Source organism: Colobus angolensis, unplaced genomic scaffold (genome assembly GCF_000951035.1).
Source record: "Colobus angolensis palliatus isolate OR3802 unplaced genomic scaffold, Cang.pa_1.0 Scaffold6, whole genome shotgun sequence".
Taxonomy (NCBI): Eukaryota; Metazoa; Chordata; class Mammalia; order Primates; family Cercopithecidae; genus Colobus; species Colobus angolensis.
In genome coordinates, this window is record NW_012119598.1 from 26,752,436 (window position 1) to 26,765,212 (window position 12,777).

Sequence of the window (12,777 nt, forward strand, 5' to 3'; positions counted from 1 at the left end):
CATTTCAGCCCACATGCCTTATATGTCATGCTGAAACATGTATTTCTTTAGAATCTTTATTGTTCACAGACCATCTGTTCTTCTGCAGTTGGATGCTCTTAGAAAATCAGTATTCTGAGCCGTATCTTTGAACTTTGGTGTCTTACTGGTCCTTGGGGTATTGAAGGATGCAGTTTTAGTTCTATTGAGTAGTTATCTCTAAATATTTAATTTATCTCCATATATAGTATACCATCTTTTAAAAATAGCTGAAGTTTGGAATTTAAGTAGTATGCCAAGTAAGTGAAGAGCCAGTGTCTGCTCCTTAGGCATAACTGGCTCACTAATTGTATGTAATTCTTTCAATTATTTTAATGAGCATCATACCAGTTTTAAATCAAAAGATATTCATGCAGAGGAGCAGTTTGTCTGCTTATTGCTCTTTCCTAGGAAAAGAATCTTAAAAGGCTTGAATTATTACCGAATGCGTCTTTGTGAATCCTGTCTCCAATGACAAAATAGCAATTATTTTCCTTTAACAAATTCAGCTTCAAATTTCAATATATATATTTTAAGTTTTTTAATACAGACTAAAATTCAGCAAAAGTCTATTTGACTTGATCAAAATAATATTGTTTAGAAGAAATTTAAACAGACGGCCTTATTCTCAAGTGCCAACAGCTATTAACTGAACTAATCTATTCACAGTGTTGCCAAACACAGACTATTGAGTCAGTATGTTTCATTTAAAATGGTTTACACTAATATTAACTATGTGCCGAGGGGTGTTCAAGTCATCATTATTAATTTTCTCTTATAATTTTATTCTATAATGTCCTTTTCTTATTGATATTACTTTTGAAAGCAGAGTTAACTTTTCAACTAGTAGAAAGCAATTGATTAAAACGCCTTTATTTCCAAATTCTAAATTTCAAAACTATAGTACACTCTCTGAGTCCAACTAAAATGGTAAATGTGTGTTCCTCAAAGTTTGTGATAATATTTGTTTTTTTATTTTTTATTTTATTATTACTGTTATTTCTTTCCTTAGAGATCCTTGTTCTGATGTAATAATATTTGTTACAGTCCTTTGTCAAAAAGCCAGGAACACATGTCCCATCCCTGAAGAGTTCATTGTTGCCTCAAGACCCAGTGTTAATCTTTTAATTTTTAACTTACATGAATACCACTATCAGAGGCCCTATTCCAGGGAGCTTCCAGAGATCTGACCCAGACATTTTTTTTTTTTTCTTTTTTGAGACGGAGTGTTGCTCTGTCACCCAGGCTAGAGTGCAGTGGTGTGATCTCGGCACTCCAGACTCCGCCTCCCAGGTTCAAGCGATTCTCCTGCCTCAGCCTCCCATGTAGCTGAGATTACAGGCACCCACTACTGCGCAAGGCTAATTTTTGTATCTTTTAGTAGAGATGGGATTTCACCATCTTGGCCAAGCTGGTCTCAAACTCCTGACCTCATGACCCACCTGCCTCGGCCTCCCAAAGTGCTGGGATTACAGGCATGAGCCACCACACCCAGCCAGACATCTTTTTTAAAGGATTAAAACAAGGCCTAAGGTACAGTGTTGACTGCCCTCACAGACCACCCGAGAGACAAAAGATTTCCCCCTTATTGCGGTTATTTCTAAAAAGAGATGAATCCTACACCTTTGCCCTGCAGGTGACATAGCAGGCTTCACCCCCAGAGCCCTAAAGCTCCCAGTAGGAGCTAAACTCCTAAGATAGAAGTTGGGACATACTAAATAAATCCCTCCACAAAATGACTTCAAATATGAGCCAATTGTGACCACTCAGGGTATTCCAAAACCAGCACCCAAATTGGGCATCTGACCTGTTGATTGGAAATGGTGATTCTTAGGAGCTTAATTGTGACATGTAATTATCATTATAAAAGGTAATTTTGTAATTATAAACTAGACATGAACTATATTAAATGTCTCTAGTGACCTGCAGATTTACAAAGCAGAAACCATTCCATTGATTTGTTCTGTGTGTGTTTGTGTGTGTGTTTGTGTGTGTGTGTATGAATGATATAGGTAGGAGTATACTTCTCTTAAGGAGGAAAAATTTTAAATGAAGTCTAAATGAAATAAGTTATTTATAAGCAGTCACAGATTTAATGACTCCTGGGTGTAGTACAGTAGAGCCAATAGTAAGTGAAATAATTTCTCTAAACTCAGTCTCAGCTTTCCTACCTTAGAAACCTTGTGCTTTTCAACATGCCATGATGACACTTGTGTCAACAACGTTTCTCTTATGTCAGAAAAGCTCCAAATTTTCACTGCTTTCCAGTTGGAGTAAAAGATCAAATCCCTTTGGGATGAAAGGTTTCCTCTTTAATTTCTGGTTAAACAATATTCAAATGGGAGAAAACAATGTTTTTAGTTACTAAGGATGTATTTCTTGTCTGTATATATGTATGTGAGAGAACCTGCCTAAAGAGGAAGACAATGGGAAGTCCTTAAAGAGGACTTGTTTACCCAGGTGATGGGGTAAAAGAAACATCTGGAAGAAGGTGGCTGCTGGCTCTCAACAGAGCCCAGAGGAGGAGGCAGTTGTACTTGATGTTGAAGTCTTAAGTAGCAATGAGCTATCAGAAGATCCCTTAAGCCAAGAATAGGCTAGACAGCATTCATTTTTTCAACAAATGCTTATTGTTCGTCCATTGTATACCAGGTATTCTTGGCTTCTTGCTAGGAATGGAAGGTGAAAGAACCATTGTATCACCCACCAAGCTTGCTACGTTGAGGGGCAGATGTGGCAAGGTAGTTTTGGTGGATCACAGAACCACCATCTGTGTAAATCCATCACTTGAATTTGCTTGGATGCTGGAAGCTATGAGTCTACTACTGAAATGAGGTCATCAAGAAAGGCTTGAATTCATATAGGTTACATCTTTCAAGCCTTTAGTCACAACCCACTAGGGAGTCATGAAATCAGTATAATGGTTGGAACCAGGATTTTAAAAAAATGATCTGACATAAAGTATGAACATATTTTGTGTCATACTAAGTATCATAAGTAACATACAAAATGTAACCATAAGTATCATATTACCCCAAATGTTTGTTTCAGTTATACATACATGGATATGTAAATTGGGGTGTGACATAATAACATATATGTCTTACGAATAGGTCACAGTCAAAAAAATTTGAGAAACTTTAGTCTATAATAACTCTCTCTACCTGGTGTGTTTCACCGTTTTCAAAATGTTAGGCACACAGCAGCTCATGCATGATCTTATTATTTCTCTACTGCACTGTTCAGATCAGGAAAGGACCTGAGCAGAGATGCAGGAGTAGAAGAGGATTTGGTACCCCGGAGAGCCTCTTCTAAATAGGCTCATCGTTTGTTTCATTGTTTTGCGCTCCCATGGAATCACTTTTACTGAAGTATGCTTTTGCCTTATGTTGTTGATCTTCACTGAGGACCACTTTAATAAATATCCCTATGAAATTCATTACCATATATACTCTTTATACTGTCTGTACCACTATTACCGTCACTCTGTTTTATCTTAAAGTACAATTGTTACAGCTAAATCCAGGTGAGATTGCAGGCAAGGGTAGTGGACGTTCTCAGTAGTTTGCCTTCTGTCTTACGGACACGGTGGATTGTGCCGTGTGTCTCACTTTGGTATTGTTAATTGAGAGGCTCAGAACTGAATGTGCATTTGACCTATAAAAAGTGTGGAGTGCCTGAAGAAGTATAGTTTGTTGTATTAAGCTGTAATTCTGGCTTCATTTTTTTCTTCATTGTCTTGATTTACTCATTAAAAAAAATATTGCTGTTACATATGGGCCTCAGCTCATTTTCAGACTGAGGTGGTTATACATTAGTAAAGTGAAAAATTAGATATGGTGGGCAAGTGCTCTGATAGAGGTAGGCAGGTTGCTATGGAAGCACAGAGAAGTGGTGTCCAGCCCAGCCTAGGGGAGGGGTGTTGTTAAGAAGGCTTCCTGGAGGAAGGTTCTGTGCATCATGCCTGGCACATACCAGGCCCTCAGTAGCTGTTGGTACAATGAGAGATGGCATGAGAAAGAAGTTCGCTGGAAGGAAAATGAGTAAGTAAATTTAGTAGGGAGAGTGGCACATAGAGAACTCTGGAGTGAAGATGGAACAGTGCAATTTGAGGAACTAGTATAGTATTATGATATAATAGGAATAAAGGGTAGGAGAGGGGATTAGATGGGGAGGCTGGAAGGGAAGGCATGAGCCTTATCACCCAGAACCTTGTAGATCTCACGTAAGGGTTTGTTTGTTATTTATTTGTTTATTTTTAAGGCAGCAAGCAGCCACCAAAGGTGAGGAAGCTGTAAGATGGGCTAAGTTTTTGCAGAAACAGTGGTGACTTCTATTTTGTTCATCGAGATTGAGGTACTCACAAGGCCCTGGCTGAAGTGTCCAGAAGTAACTCTGGGGCTCAGTAGTCAAGTCTGAATAAGGAGTCAGCCATGCCCAAGTAAAGCCACAGTACAGATGCGCTCACCAGTCTACCTTCCCTGAAGTGATCATTGCCTCTTCAGCTCTGTCAGCACTGTTCTTTTTCCACATTCATGAAATTTATCTCAATTTACCTTCAGCGGCCAGGTACAGTGGCTCATGCCTGTAATCCCAGCACTTTGGGAGGCCAAGGCGGATAGATCATGAGGTCAGGAGATTGAGACCATCCTGGCCAACATGATAAAAACCCCGTCTCTACAAAAAATACAAAAATTAGCTGAACGTGATGGCACATGCCTGTAATCCCAGCCGCTTGGGAGGCTGAGGCAGGAGAATTGCTTGAACCCAGGAGTCGGAGATTTTAGTGAGCCGAGATCATGTTACTGTGCTCCAGCCTGGTGACAGAGCGAGACTCCATCTCAAAAAAATTAAAAATAAAAATTTACCTTCAGCTACAGGTACATATATTCAACTTCCTAGTTGACACCTTCAATTAGCTGTTCAAAAAGTATCTCATATATAGTATGTCCCAAATAGAATCATTGTGTTCCCGCCTTCCCTCCCTAAGGCTTCACCGTCAGCTTTCTGACTTTCTATTTCTACCCATTTTTTCCCAACTCTACCTGTCAGTCTCAATATCTCTCTTGTCCTTTCACTGTCCAAATCTGGCTTCCCTCCCTCATCCAAGACATGTTGGTTTTTGTCTGGACTCTTGAAACAGGCTTGTACCTCACACGCCTACCTTCACTGTTGATTCTGCAGTCAATCTATCCTCTATTCAGTATCCGGAAGAGTTTTCTAAATGGAAATCAGATCGTTATCTAAGGTGTCAAATCCTCTGATAGCTTCACATTGTATGCAGAATAAGGCTCCTGGTCCATAAGGTCCTACGTGGTCTGCCTTCTGTCTCTGTCTCCTAATCTTACTCTAGTCTCTCCTTTGTTCACTTCCCTCCAGCCACTGGTGGTTTTCTTGCTTTTCCCTAGAACTTGTCAAGGCTCCCATCTCAGCTCTTGTTCCTTCACCTTGGAATATTCTCTACCAACTTGTCCCATGGCTGTCTTCTTCTCACTGTTTAGGTCACAATTCCAGTGTTTCTTTCTCAGAAGTTGTCCTTGATCCTCTGAGCCAAAGAAGCCTTCCAGTCACCTTTCTTAGCACTTATCAGAATTTGAAGTGATCTTACTCGTGAAGGTATAAGCTTCTGGCGGGCCGGGACTTTGTGCTGTTGACCACATATCCCCAGTATCTAGAGCAGTGCCTGGCACAAAATTGTTCAGTAAAGTTTGTTTCTCTCCTCCTGGCTTTGAATTATAATTACTTGCATGAGTTTTCTTTGTATGCTTCTTGAAAGAACTGGAGTTACATGTTATTGATTTCTATATAGCTAATGCCATCAATAAATATCAGTAGTAGCAGATTAATCTGGGAGCTATAGAAAATAATTCTTGCATGGAAAAGTTATCTTTAAACTGATGCGGTTCAATTAATGAGAAGATTATAGATTACCAAGCTGTCAGCAAGTTACTTAGAAGAAAGAGATTAAAACCACCCACCCACTGTAACCAGTGCTTTGTCATAGCAGCCAGGTGTGGTAGCTATTTTAACCCATTTTTCAGATGAGACTCTTAGAAGTCAGAGATGTTAACACACCTTCCCCCATCACATTGCAATAAGGAGTAGCTGCAGCTGAGAGCCCAACTCCACACGATCTGACTCTCAAACACATTCTCTGTGTGCAGAACTCATGGTCTTCAGGCTGGCCTGAATCACAGGAACAAAGACCCAGGGGAGGTTTGTGGTGGGAAAGAGCCTTTGCACTGAGGGCTTACACTGAGTGTTCAGCGGATAGTATCTTTACTCCCACAGGCCAATTATTTCTTTATAGAGGTTTATTCTTATTTTCAGTGGAACTGGGGAAGATATTAACATATGGTAGCAAATCCATACCTCCTCCAATTATGGGGCAAGCAATGGCGTGGATTGTAGATGCCTGAACTGATGGAAACAGCAGAAAGATCCTGGGTAGAGGACTCTGCTTCTGGAAGCTGCCCATACATATAACACATGTGATCCTTCCAAATTCAGCCCTTGTGGTTAATCAGGCTGCACTTCTTGCCCTAACTTTGAATTTGATAGTTTTCCTTCTTGCCTGATAGAATCTTAGGTTTAACCAAATATTCCCTGAGATTAAAGACTTTCTGAGGAGGGAACGAGTAGGGTGGATTTACTTGGGCTGAAATTTGGGAATGACAAAAAGAAGTGGCCTAAATGTGGGTGGAGGGAGAAAGAAAACTAGTGTATGACTCCACTCCACATTATGCTTTTGACCATTTAAGATTAGGTCACAGTAGATAAATTAAGTGATTCTGTCTGAATTTCTTATTGTACTGTTATAGTTTAGAAACATCAATTAAATTTGGGATGAGTTAAGCTTCATTCTTCAGCTCACATGTAGACATTCAGAGAGTGAAGTGGGCCTGTCAAATTCTCAGTTTCCCTAAATGTGCCTCAGAGGAAACCTCTGTCACTACTGGAATTTATATTTAAGATTTCTTCCATCTCTCAGGGCCAAGGCCAAACCTCTATCACAAGCCTACCCCTTTAAAAAAAATCAAAATATAAAATAAATGATTTTTAGCTTTGGCCTTTGATGTATGTGCTAAAGAAAATCACATTAACTTTCATTCTGAAAAATCACACTTGGAAACTAGACCAAAAAAATTACTTCCATGCTCCAAATATAACTGCAAGGGATTTCTTTTATAAAATCTTGTCTAGATTATATAGCCTTATATAAATGTGTTTCTTGGATTTATATGTGTTTCTGATTTATATATATTAAATCTAACTATTTTAGGTAACAGATTTAATAATTAATAGAAATTAAAAAGATAAAGTGGGGTGAACAGAGTTTTAAGAGGAAAGAAAACCTGAGGGAGTTTTAATATAGCAATGTTAAGGATCCATGCCCAGCCTAGGACCACATGGTACTCTATCCTGCTTGCTGGCTAAGGGTGGAGCCTTAACCTGGAAACCAGTGCTGCAAGTTTTAGATCTAACATTTGATTATCCAAATTGGGGTATGTGATTATTTCTCTTGTCCAGACAGAAGACTTTCTAGCCAGAGCCAAGCTGTTGAGTGGGTACCTGCAAATCCAGACAGGGTTTTTCTCTGAAAACAGCTTCAAATCTACTTCAGCCCTTGAGCCGTGTACTCAATGGAAATCCACAAATGCCAAACTCAATTCAGCAATTCCAAAGTGACTTTTTTTCTGAAAAAGATTTCAGAGCATTCTTTATCATGTCCATCAAAACCTTAGTGATGCTTCTAGTTGTGCACTGTGTGGCCTCTTTCCCTGTAGGTAACTGAATGAATTGGCCACCTGTTTGTGGTTATTTGATGTTGAAACTTTAAATGTTGGAGAATGTCAATGGAAGAGTCATATGGGGTTTGTTCCACTTAACATTAAATCAGACAACAGCTAAGAGATTGCCCTCATTATGCTCCGAAAGCCAGTTTTGTTTTGTTAGAAAATAATGCCCTAGTGGCATGTAAGTCATATATTTGATAGAAAATGTACCCAACTTTTCATTATACCTTGGCTGTAAATCGATAATTCATTTTAAAACGAGATCAAAGCCACCAAAGATCGAAAGCAGCAAACAACATTGCTTATCGTTTTTGACAGATGTTCTCATAGGTAGAATAGAGTGTATGAATGATGATCTGAAGTTATGGAAAAATAGCTATCAAAATAATTGATCTGTCATTTAGAGAGGGATATCTTGAGAATTCACTCTTTTGAGAATCTCTCTTTAGAATTCATTTAGTAGGGATGTTGATTAAAACGAGTTAAACTGAGCATGATGAAAATCTTGGTTTCCAAGCTGGAGCAGGTTTCAGAGTTTTGGTGGTAAATCATCTTTCCCTGAAGCTGTGTTTGAGGTTGAAGAGTTGGGATTTGAGGACCTAATTTCAGTAAAGCTTGGGGAACGACTTGCTCTGTGTTAAAAAGTATAGGAACCAGATCTTCTGATTACTGATTGATTACCACAGCTCTGTAACTAGGATCCTAAATTTAAATTTATAAATTTACTAGTTTTTATTATTTTTTATTTTTATTTTTTATTTAATTTTTTATTCAATTTAGGATAATTTAATTAATTTATTTTTATTTATTTTTATTATTTATTAATTTATTCATTTTTGTCATCATTATAAAAGCTGATATTTCATGAAGGGAGCAAATGTGTTACCTGAAGAATTTAGGCTAATTTTGATTATTCATCTTGATGTCACTGAACTATGATGTCCATTCTAAAGGAGAGTATTTAAATCTTCTCCTAAATTCCTAATTTTTGCCTTCCAACATGGATTTTCCAAGATTGCGACTTAAAATATCTCAGGTTTAATACTCAGTGGGGTTCCCCCTTTGTTTATGTTATCACAATAAAGAAAATATTAAAATGCTATTCACGTTTTTATGACCATTGGATTAACATCATGCTTAATAGTGCAACAAAGTAATTAAAGAATTTTCCCACTTTTTAAAAAATTATAATGCTGCAGGGACATATACCTGATCTTGTAGTAATAAACATCATGCTTCTGTGCCCAACAGGAGGCACACACATCATGGTGGCAAGATATTTGCTTGAAATCAGTGCCAGAGAATTCTATTTTTGGATTGCTCTTAAGAAAAATGTATTAAATTTTATTCGCTTTTTAAGGAGAATATTCAAACATGAATTTTCACTTTTGCATCAGTTGCAAGATGAGTTACGAGGAATAAAAAGTGAGGTATTTCCTGTTTCCTGGAGAAAACGTGACAAAGTTAGGAAGATAAATATTTTTGTTGTATCAAAAAATTGTGCAGATCTGGAAAATAAGGAAACAAACCATTTTAATTTCAAAATAGTTCTCTACCATGATCTTTACAATAGTCTCTCATCAGTGCTATTCCCTAAATGTTTTTGTTTTAACGTCATGATGCCAGTTTAACTTTTATGTGAAATGAGACTCTGGATATAAAAGTTAATGAGTGTAACATGAATAGCTGGATTTAATGTTGTGTTTAGTAGGAAATGTGACACATCACTAAATCTCTACATATCATTCCTCCTTTTGTCCATCGATTTATTGCAGCTCTCTCAGAGTTATGACTTCCCTATACCTTTTCTTTCTAGGCTTGCAAAGGAAGACTTTTTGCTGTCCAACAATTGTCTTAGAAAGAATTAGGTATCTCTTTTTCTCAGTGAGATTTACACCATCTCAGACTTTTTAAAATGGAAGTGCACAAAAATTACTTTTTTTTAACTACAAATGTGATAATACTGTTTGGCTAGATATTGAGGGTAAAAGTCAATTAAAAATTACTGAGTTTTCTCCTTGAACTGAAAAGCTAGTAGTAAGTATTTAGTTTTTATAATCTAGTTCATTAAACAGGGAAGGTAGGTCTAGGATATTTTGTATCAAAAAGCAATGATTAGCTCTAAATTCAATGGGATCATTTCAAATCTCAGAAAATCCAATTGAAAGGGCTTCACTGAGACATTCTGAGCACCAAAAAGAATTATGAATAGTAGTTTAAGATACGTTGAAGTAATAGAGACCCATGCATTCATAGTAATACTCAGAAAACATCGAAATGCCAGTACAGAGGATTTTAAGAGACGAAATGTTTCTCTTTTCAGAGGAATGGCAACTAATAAATATAAGAATAATGAAAGAAGTAGGAAGTTATAATTTTGCAGTTCCAATCATATCTATTAATTCAGGCAAGGATTACCAATAGTTGCTTTAAAATCCAGATGGACTAAACATATCACCTCATAGAGTTACTATTAATTACCAAGGGAATGAGTCCTTTACAATGGAGCACAGCTGGAGAGTCCCCATGCTAATCAAGGGATCAAGGTCAGTCTTACCAGTAGTGGAACAACCTGACATATATGCCAATCACTGTGATTCGGTCAGTAGTTCACAGCGTCCCCTATATGGTATTCATGCTAAAAATGTTTCATTGAATCTAATTATGAGGAAACCATCAGACAAATATAGAGTGTGAGGCAGTCTATAAAACAATTGGCCTGGATTCATGGAGAAAGTCAGTATTATGAAAAAGAAGGTGGGGATGGGAGTGAGGAGGGAGGATGTGCTAGATGAAAGAGCCTAAAGAGACATTACCCTATATAATGAGTGTATTCTCTATTAAGATCCCAAAATGGAAGGGGATGTTTTAAGGCACTTGAGGGACAGTTGGGGGAATTTGAATATGGACTATAGTGTGTACGTTAGATATTATGCAATTGCTGTTAATTTTCTTAGATGTTGATAATAATGTATGGTTATATAGGAAAATATAATTCTTAGGATATTCATGCAGAAGTATTTAAGGGAGAAATGTCAAGATGTCAACAACCTTTAAATGGTTCAGAATTTTTTTTTTCTGTGTTTGTGTTAGAGAGAGAGATGAGAATGAAGGAAATAAAGTAATTGTATGTGACAAAATGTTAACAATTGCTGAATCTAAGTGAAGAGTATACTTGTATTTATTAGACTATCCTTGTCCTTTTAATTTGCTAAATTTGAATATGTTAAAAATAAATAGTTGGGGAAAAAGAGTAGGTGTATGTATTTGAAAAGTGTATTGTTTAAGGAGGTGGACATCATGGCCGGGCGCAGTGGCTCATGCCTGTAATCCCAGCACTTTAGGGGGCCAAGGCAGGAGGATTGCTTGAACTCAGGAATTGGAGACCAGCCTGGGTAACAAGGCAAAACCCCGTCTCTAAAATACAAAGATTAACCGGGTATGGTGGTACGTACCTGTAATCCCAGCTACTCAGGAGGCTGGGGTGGGAAGATGACTTAAGCCCAGGAGGCAGAGGTTGGACAGTGAGCCGAGATTGAGCCACTGCACTGCAGTCTAGGTGATAGAGCCAGACCTTGTCTCAAAATAAAAAAATAAAGAGGTGGACATCAATACACGAACCACTAGGGTCCATGAGGAAGTTTTTGTCCGTGTAACAAGAAATAGAAAAAATACGCCAGATTTTTCATGAAAATAAATGTCTCTGAAGGACTATTCTTTATAGTAAACATGTCCTTACTATTTTATCTTTGTGCCTAAATGCCCTTTTTGGTAACAATGGTTAGTACTGGTAATATTTTGTTTTTAAACAAGTCCATAGAACTTGCATGTGGGGAGCGCACTGGATTAAAGCAGTGTTCAGTTCATTCATTCAAACACACACTTCTTGAAGGCCCATTATATGCCAAGTCCTCTGTGGGCTCTGGGGATCTAGAGGTGAACAAGACAGAATCCTGGCTTGTGTTTTTCACCCAAGAGATGTTCATTTTGTCTTCCCCAGGGATGACCAGGGGGAGCAGGATGGGGATGGGCACCTAAAGGAAATCCTTTGAGTCACTCTCTAGGCATTCCCCTATGTCACCCAAATTAGTCCCATTTATCTGTCATGTGTTTTTGACACACTGCTTAAGATGTTTCAAAAAGTGTTCTGTTGTATATTACATGAAAACCATTTTCATTTAAAATGAAAAAAAACCACTTTTTGTGAAAGGATGCTACAGTCAATTTGTTGGCCATTAGATAAAAAGAATGTGTCTCTGCCTACACACCTCCTGTTTCTGTTCTAAACTCATTTTTTAAAGTAAATATACTTGATGAGGTGACTCTGTAGTTGAAATTCTTGTAGGTTTTCTGCTTTTTCTTCCCCTGGAGACTGAGGGAGGACTGATGAGACAGTGGCCAAAAGACACCTCTGCCAGTTTTTTGCCAGCAGTAAGAAAACGGAGGGTTTACCTCTAAGCAAAAAAAAAAAAAAAAAATCCTTTTTTTGCTTATTTCTTTTTTACTTAGAGGTAAACCCTTCATTTCCTTATTTTTCTAACTAACTGGCTTTTTCCCACTTCACCTAGTCTGTCCAGTTCTGACCATCATGTCTCCATCTCAGTTACGTATTAAAAGGAGGTGCTGAAATGACTGGCAAAACATTTGTGTTTTCTGATAGAGTGCATTATATTAAGGTTAATATTAATTTTTTTAAAAAATTCCTTACATGTGAGGTTCATGAGAAAGAACATGAAGAAGGAGGATGTGGCACTGGGATTTTTATTTAATTCGAGTTCTTGGTCTCTGGAAAACAGTAGTTCCTGAATGTCAGGAAGCCAGCCACTTTTTAACACTTCCACAGAAGAGCACTAACACTTATCAAACACTTACACATACAGAAGAACTCCGAGTTACTTTAAGAAAACTTTAAAGTTTCTTTCCATGTGTTATAGTTGATCACTTTCCACCCCCAAGCTATTAT

The 12,777-nt window shown here is 37.7% G+C and overlaps 1 protein-coding gene across 2 annotated transcripts in view; it reads left to right on the plus strand.

The window, feature by feature from the left end:
• Nucleotides 1–12,777, plus strand: part of LRRC16A (leucine rich repeat containing 16A) — a 346,863-nt gene that overhangs the window by 287,923 nt on the left and 46,163 nt on the right. The gene's annotated exons all lie outside the window — the stretch shown is intronic.